This window comes from Nicotiana sylvestris, chromosome 7 (genome assembly GCF_000393655.2).
Source record: "Nicotiana sylvestris chromosome 7, ASM39365v2, whole genome shotgun sequence".
In the NCBI taxonomy this organism is placed as follows: domain Eukaryota; kingdom Viridiplantae; phylum Streptophyta; class Magnoliopsida; order Solanales; family Solanaceae; genus Nicotiana; species Nicotiana sylvestris.
In genome coordinates, this window is record NC_091063.1 from 55,235,956 (window position 1) to 55,245,204 (window position 9,249).

Consider the following 9,249-nt stretch of genomic DNA (forward strand, 5'->3'; position numbering starts at 1 on the left):
ACTCTTGGTGACGAGATTCTAGCATTCAAACAAGAACCCAATGAGCCTTTGCACGAAATATGGGAGAGGTACCGAACAATGGTCAAAGAGTGCCCCAATAATGACTAGACGGAAGCTATGATTCAACAAACTTTATATCGGGGGATAAACACTACCAATCAATGCGTGGTCAACCAACTTGCCGGTTGAAATTTCATGAAAACGCCATATGCGGAAGCTTGTGAGATCTTAGACAAAATGGCGGATACTTAATCAGCATGGCAAAGTAGAGCACACGTTCCTCAAGGTGACCCAAATATAATTCACCTACACAAAGAATTACATGATCATGGACAAGAAATTGCCGAGTTGACCACCACAATGAATGAATTAGCCAAAGATCAACTTCAACAAGTGCAAGGTCCTAAGAAAGTCAATGCCATGGAGAGTGTTAATGTGACGGTAAACAAGAGAAGGCAAAAGGTCCACAAGTGAAAAACCGTGTGGAGAATTATATGCAAGAAGATAGTGGGTTTGATCAAGATGAATCTTACAATGAACAAAAGGAGGAAGTGCAATATGTGAACAACTTCCAAAGGAAAAGAAACAACTCTCAAAGCCCAAATCAACAACAATGGAAACCTCAAGGTAACCAAGGTAATTGGAATGGTGGTAACAACCAAGGGAATTGGAGCAATCAAAACAATCAAGGAAATTGGAATGGTCAAAATAACCAAGGCAATTGGAGTGGAAATAGTCAAGGATATTGGGGAGGCAACAACCAAGAGGGATGGAACAATAACCAAGGAAATCGGGGGGTCAGGCTTTCAAAGGCCCCCGATGTATCAACAATTGAGCAACCTGTCTCCTTATCCTTCCCATGGTCCAAGCTCTTCCAACAATGACGTGGGACGAATTGAGAACATGTTCAAACAAATGATGGAGAAGAATGCCGACTCTGATGCCCAACTAGCCTCTCACAATACTTCAATTTGCAATTTGGAAGTTCAATTAGGGCAAATCTCACAAGCTTTAAACACTCATCCTAAGAGGGCACTACCAAGTGACATGGTGGTGAACCAAAAGGGTGGGAAGAACATGGGACATGCCAGGACCATTACTACAACGAGTGGAAAAGGTGGGGGTGCAACCACCTCAAGTAAAAGGAAAATTATGGATGATGGGCAAGTGGTACAAGAAGATGAGATCCTGAATAATGAGGTGAAAGCAAATAATGAAGTGAGGATTGATATTGGTGACAATGTGGAGGAGACTCATGAGGAAGTGAGCCTGTCTAGGAAGCACATTGTTGACATAACAAAGCCGGTAGAGCCAAAGGCTAAGGCACCAATGCCTAGGCCTCCTCCTCTATATCCTCAAAGGCTCGCCAAGCAAAATGGCGAGAATCACTTCAAAAAGTTCATTGACATGATGAAGAGTCTATCGATCAATGTGCCATTGGTTGAGGCTTTAGAGAAAATGCCCGGTTATGCAAAGTTCATGAAGGACTTGGTGACAAAGAAGTGATCAATGAATTGTGAAACTCTAAAGATGACTCATCAAGTAAGTGCAATTGTGCATTCAATGGCCCCTAAATTAGAAGATCCCGACGCTTTCACTATCCCTTGTACCATTGGAAGTGCTAACTTTAAAGCTCCTTTTGATCATGGGGCAAGTATAAATTTGATTCCCTATTCGGTTTTCAAGACTTTGGGGATTGGGAAACCAAGACTCACATCCATGAGATTACAAATGGCGGATCGTACCATGAAGAGACTATTGGGTATAATTGATGATGCGTTGGTTCGTATTGATAAATTCATTCATCCGGTAGGTTTTGTTATTCTTGATTGTGAGGTTGATTATGAGGTGCCGATTATTCTTGGGAGACCTTTCCTTTCTATGGGGAAGGCTCAATTTGATGTTGCAGCCGAAGAACTTACTTTTTGGGTTGGTGATGAGAAAGTGGTTTTCCATGGGTGTAAGTCTATAAGTCAACCCAATAGCAATGAGGTGTGATCTTTCGTGGACTTGGTGACCGACGTAATTATTGATGAAAGAAGTTTCATGATGAATGTTGATGATAATTGGAGGCCGTCTTGCTCAATTATGATGATGTAGAAATGGAGGGTCATACACTTATGAGCCCTGCAAATTGTCCTTGGATCTTGAGAATAGAACCACTCCTCCAACAAAGCCTTTAATTGAGGATCCTCCCATCTTGGAGTTGAAGCCGTTGCCTCCACATCTTCGGTGTGAATTTCTTGGCCCTTCTTTTACTTTACCGGTTATTCTTTCCTCTTGTTTTACTAATATACAGGTAGATTCTACATTGGCGGTGCTACAAAAGAGGAAGAAGACTATTGGATGAACTTTGGCAGATATTCGGGGTATAAGCCCCGCATTTTGCATGACAAGATTAATTTGGAGGAAGGTTCCAAACCATCTATTGAACATCAAAAGAGACTAAATGAATCCATACAAGAAGTTGTTAAGAAGGAGATCATCAAGTGGTTAGATGTCGGGGTTGTGTAGCCCATTTACGATAGTTCATGGACTTCTCTGATTCAATATGTCCCAAAGAAAGGGGATATGATGGTGGTCATCAATGACAAGAATGAGTTGATTCCTACAAGAACGTTGACCGGGTGGAGAGTGTGTATGGACTATCACAAGCTTAACAAAGTCACAAGGTAGGATCATTTCCCACTTCCCTTCCTAGATCAAATGCTTGATAAATTGGCCAGACGCGCTTTCTATTGTTTCCTTGATGGGTATTCCAGCTACAATCAAATTCTTATTGCTCCGGAGGATCAAGAGAAAACTACTTTCACATGTCCTTATGGTACTTTCGCATTCTCAAGTATGCCATTTGGGTTATGCAATGCACCGAAGACTTTTCAAAGATGTACGATGGCTATCTTCACGGACATGGTGGAGGATTTCCTTGAAGTCTTTCATGGATGACTTTTCGGTGGTCGAAAATTCTTTTGATGATTTTTTAGCAAACTTGGACTAAGTGTTGGCAAGATGTGAAGAAACAAACTTGGTGCTCAATTAGGAGAAGTGTCATTTCATGGTTGAGGAAGGCATTGTCCTTGGTCACAAGATCTCAAAGAATGGCATTGAAGTCGAAAAGGCAAAGATTGAGGTGATTTCTAAACTTCCACCTCCAACTTCAGTCAAAGGCGTGCAGAGTTTCCTAGGCCACGCGGGATTTTACCAGCGTTTCATCAAGGATTTCTCTAAAGTGGTAAACCCGTTGTGCAAGCTTTTGGATAAAGATGCCAAATTCCATTTCAATGATGATTGCATGAGAGCCTTTGAGTTGTTAAAGCTAAATTTGACTACTACTCCCATCATCACCGCTCCAAATTGGAGTGCTCCTTTTGAGCTTATGTGCGATGCAAGTGATGTAGCGGTCGGGGCTGTTTTGGGGCAATGTATCAACAAGATCTTTCATCCGGTTTATTATGAAAGCAAGACCATGAATAGTGCCCAAGTCAACTACACGTTACGGAAAAAGAGCTCCTTGCCTTTGTTTTTGCTCTGGAGAAGTTTTTCCCGTACTTGATAGGTGCAAAAGTGATTGTTCACATGGATGATGCGATACTTTGTTATATCATGAGCAAGAAAGATTCCAAAGCCTGGTTGATGAGATGGGTACTTTGTTGCAAGAGTTTGATATAGACATCCAAGATCGAAAAGGAAGTGAAAACCAAGTGGCGAACCACTTGTTTCGTTTGGAGAAGGAGGGGAGGTCACATGATGGCCTTGAAATCAATCACTCCTTCCCAAATGAGCAACTCTTGGCTATTTCTATGAAGGAGGTGCCTTGGTTCGCGGATCTAGCAAACTATTTTGTAAGTGGCATCATTCCAGTTGAGTTCTCTTCAAACCAAAGAAAGAAGCTCAAACGGGATTGTCAAGACTATTATTAGGATAAACCATACCTTTTTCAAATTTTTACGGATGGAGTGATTAGAAGATGTGTACCGGAAGAGGAACAAGCTGAAATTCTTGGGGCTTGTCATTCTTCACCTTATGGTGGTTGCCATGGTGGAGCAAGAACGATGACCAAAGTGTTAAATTGCAGTTTCTAATGGCCCACTCTCTACAAGGATGCAAGTGATCTTGTCAAGCATTATGATGAATGTCAAAGGGCCGACGAAATCTCAAAGAAAAATAAAATGCCGCTCACCACCATTTTGGAGATTGACATTTTTGATGAGTGGGGTATTGACTTTATGGGTCCCTTTGTGAGTTCATGTGAAAACACCTACATTTTTGTTATCACGCCCCCTTTTTTCCCTTTTTGACGGGAGTCCGGGTTTCAACATTCATGGGGGAAATCACTTGTTTCCTTTTGGGAATTGAGTATTTGAAGAGTCACCACCTAACGGATTATGGTGTGTTAGGGCACCTTAGAGCAATTAACTCACGGACTAGTTTTCATTACCAGAGATTTAGGGTAAAGGATCGAAATAACCTTGAGGGAAAGGTGTTAGGAACCCCTCGCGGTCCACAACGGTGTGTCTCGGCCGAACTTAAACTATGTGAATTAGTCATTTTAACAAATAAATAGTTTTAACACATACTCGCAAGTAAATGCATGTTTTGATATTCCATGCACATGTATAATTCAAGTAATGAAACAAGGGAGAAGGGTTTAAATAAGTTGCACATATAAAGAAAAGTAAATTTATTTAAACAGCTAGAGTTGGGAAAGAGGGGTCATAGATTGGTTAGCCTACATGATCAGACCCACACAATGTCCGATAATCACTCCTCAATGAGGGGCTGCACGTGACATTAGCGCGTAATCGTCATATCCTTACTACCCAATTCCCTCCCCTTGGTCATAACCTAAAGCGTTCTAGCAACCATGAAAGATGTCCTATGCGTGCACTACCCGCCCCTTCCTTGTGGCCCTGAAGGCGTTTAGGACCTCTAACTTACGTAGTTCTAGACCATCCTAAGGTATTTAAAGGAGAAAAGTCTAAGCATCTATCAAAACAATTAGGACTGCATTTAAAGAGAATAATTAAAGGCTCACATTTACCTCCACAAACATAACAAATAAGTGCACGTGTCAAACAACAGTTTCAAAAATTTAAGAGAAAGCCTTAGAATATGATATCTAGGTGAACAGAGATTATACGGTATTGAATTAAGACCAAAGTGTCACAGACCTATTCAGCTTTCCTACTGATTTTAGATCTGTTTGCACATGAGCAGTCACAGATAATAGAAAATAGTTATACAGTTATAGGATTTTAATCGCCCTACAGGCTTGCCTAGGCGTATAATAGTGATATCCTATGAGCATGGTATCTATTACAGATTAGGAATGCAGTAAAATAGTAAACAATTTTTAAACGGGCAATTTGGGATACTATAGGCATGCTTTCTAGCAATGTTATTTAGGGCAGCGTTGAAAGTTATTAAAGAAGCAGACAGATTAGTAAATTAAACCAATTCAGAATAAACAAACATGAATTAAATTGTTTTTCTCACTAAACTAGTTTTAAGTCCTATATGCATGATTTCTAGTTAAGCATAAGGTGAAGAAAACAACATTCATTTAACCAAAGTGAAACCCCTATAAACATGATTTCTAGTTAAGCACAAGGTGAAACAAACAACATTCATTTAACCAAAGTGAAACCCCTATAGACATGACTTCTATTAAAACTGATTTTAACTCATATTGGCATGATATCTAATTACCTAAAAGCTAATTTAGATCCTATAGGCATGACTTTTAATTATGTGGAAGTAAAGCAAACAGAACTTATTCTTGGGCCATGCAGATGGTGTCTCCGAACCATGACGCCTTTGAATAATAATATGCAAATTTGAGGGATCCTCAGGCCATGGCATGGCGTCTTCTGGCTGTGAGGATGATGCCATTTAGATTATGACGCCTTTGGATATATTGGCGATATTTCATCCCATGAGATGCAATAATACGATGCTACCAAGACAAGGCTTAGTCTTGTGAAATGCAGGGTAGGGCTTAGCCCGATCGAAAAACAAATAGATAGTACCTCAATAGAGCAATATTTTTATAAGGGGGGATAGTGCTTAGTCCAGTGCAAATGTGGAGGCAATGATTGGCCTCATGCAAATGTGGAGGTAAGGATTAGCCTCATGCAAATATGGAGGCAGGGATTAGCCTCATATAAATATGGAGACAAGGATTAGCATCATGCAGATATGGAGGCAGGGATTAGTCTCATGCAAATATGGAGGCAGGGATTAGCCTCATGCAAGTAGGGAGGTGGAGATTAGCCTCATGCAGATATGGAGGCAAGGATTAGCCTCATGCGGATATGGAGGCAGGGATCAACCTCATGCAAATAGGGAGGCAATGATTAGCCTCATGCAGGTATGGAGGCAGTGATTAGCCTCATGTGGATATGCAGGCAGGGATTAACCTCATGAAAATAGGGAGGCAAGGATTAGCCTCATGCATGTATGGATGCAGGGATTAGCCTCATGCGGATATGGAGGCAAGGGTTAGCCTCATGCAGATATGGAGGCAAGGATTAGCCTCATGCAAATATGGAGGCAGGGATTAGCCTCATGCAAGTATGGAGGCAAGGATTAGCATCATGCAGATATGGAGGCAAGGATTAGCCTCATGCAAGTATGGAGGCAAGAACTAGTCTCATGCAAGTATGAGGGACAAGGCTTAGTCCCATGCAAAGAGCGAGTAACAAATAAGAGTAGTATATTTCTTAGATGGAGATATATTCGGTATCTGATGGCCGGATTGATAGTGAATTTGCCTTTTGTATACATGTTTGCGAATGCTATCGCTACGTCAAATGTTCCTGTGTTCAAAGAAAAATTGTAAGTTTTGTGTGGGGAGGTTGGTTCGTGCTTTTGTCCGCTGGCCTTGCTTTGCTCCGTTCTGGAGGCCTTATTTGAGTTTCCCTGGGTAAAACTTGACTGTATGAAAATAGAGTTTTTAGAAAATATGTATTTATTGATAAAAAGAAAGTCATTTTAGAAACATATTGCTATATCAAGTGATTTTAGATGAACTAGTGACTATAACACATTTCAGAGACATTGCAGCTTTCTAATGTTAGAATTTTGAGGGCCCTCTTCAAAATTCTGCCCCAGTTTGGTAGATTATCCTTTGGCTGTTTGCGGGTAATGATCCTTGTTAAACCTTCTTCGGAATTTTGAAAATCCTTCTCAAAATTCTGCCCCAGTTTCTTAACCAATTTTTGACTGTCTAACATATATACCGAAATTTTGAGGGTCCTTAAAATTCTGCCCTAGTTTCTGATTTTGGGGGCAAATGGAAATTTTATTATGATATGACCGAATCTATAAGGCTGCCTACGTATCCCCTCTTAAACGTGAATCAGGTCAAGTGTAGTTCAATTACATCAAATGAGGAAATGTAAATAGTCTAAGCATATTATCTCTTGACTACGTCTGAATTGATTGGTTTTGGCCAAATTACTCCGTCTATTTCTTCAAGTATAAGTGCTCCTCCTGTTAGCACCCTGTGAACCATGTACGGACCTTTCCAATTGGGAGAGAATTTCCCTTTGCCTTCATCTTGGTGTGGGAAAATCTTCTTTAGCACCAGCTGTCCTGGCGCAAATTGCCTTAGTTTGACCCTTTTGTTGAAAGCTATGGATATTCTATTCTGATAAGCTGATCATGACATACTGCATTCATCCTTTTTCCATTTATGAGGGCCAATTGTTCATAATGACTCCTTATCCCTTCTACATCTCTGAGTTCGGCTTCCTGTATGCTTCTTAAAGAAGGAATCTCTACCTCGGGTGGGATGACAGACTCGGTACCATAAACCAGCATGTAAGGGGTTACTTCAGTTGATGTGCGAATTGTAGTGCGGTATCCCAACAAAGCAAAAGGTAGCTTCTCATTCCATTGTTTGTGGTTTTCTACCATTTTCCTTAGTATCTTCTTGATGTTTTTGGTGGCGGCTTCTACGACTCCATTAATCTAAGGTCTATAGGCTATGGAATTCTTGTGCTTGATTTTAAAAGTTTCACACAGGGCTGTCATTAGATCACTGTAGATATTGGCAGCATTATCACTACCAATGGACTCGGGAACTCCGAACCTGCATACAATACGATCCTTGACAAAGTCTACGATGACTTTCTTTGTTACATCTTTGTAAGACGCAGCCTCTACCCATTTTGTGAAGTAATCAATGGCTACCAGAATAAACTTGTGTCTATTTGAAGTAGTGGACTCAATTGGTCCAATGACATCCATTCCCTAGGCGGCGAATGGCCAAGGTGAGCTTGTTGCATTGAGCTCGTTTGGCGGTACTTTTATCATATCAGCATGCACTTGATATTGGTGGCATTGTGGACGTACTGGACGCAATTTGTTTCCATGGTCATCCAAGAGTAACCGACCCTGAGTATCTTCTTGGCTAAGACAAAACCATTCATATGCGGGCCGCAGGTCCCAACATGTATATCCTCAAGTAGCTTAGAAGCTTCCTTTGCGTCGACACATCTTAGAAATCCCAAATTAAAAGTTCTTCTATACAAGTTTCCTCCGATGTGGAACAAGTGATTGGACAATCTACGGAGTGTGCGCTTCTGAGTGTGGTTTGCATGCTCCTGATACTTTCCTTTCGCCAAATACTCCTTGATGTCATGGAACCAAGGTTTTCCATCTGTTTCTTCTTTAACATGGGCATAATATGCCGGCTGATTATGAATTCCCACCGGAATGAGATCAATATAGTTCTTATCTGGATGCTGTATCATGGATGATAAAGTGGACAATGCATCGGCAAACTCATTTTGAATTCTTGGCACATGTCAGAACTTTATCTTCATGAACCTCTTTCTCAATTCCTGCACATGGTGCAGATATGGCAATATCTTGGAATTTTCTATGGCCCATTCTCCTTGTACATTGTGCACGAGCAAATCTGAATCACCGATTACCAGCAACTCCTGAATATTCATGTCGATTGCCATGTTGAGTTCTAGTATACAGGCTTCATATTCTGCCATGTTGTTGGTGCAGGGAAATCTGAGTTTAGCAGATACCAGATAATGTTCACCTATTTCTGATACCAAAACTGCTCCAATGTCCACTCCTTTGAAATTTGCAACTCCATCAAAGAACATCCTCCAACCGTCGTATGCTTCGGTAATGTCCTCTCCTACAAATGACACCTCTTCATCAGGAAAATAAGTTTTCAAGGGTTCATATTCCCCTCCCACCGGGTTTTCAGTAAGATGACCTGCC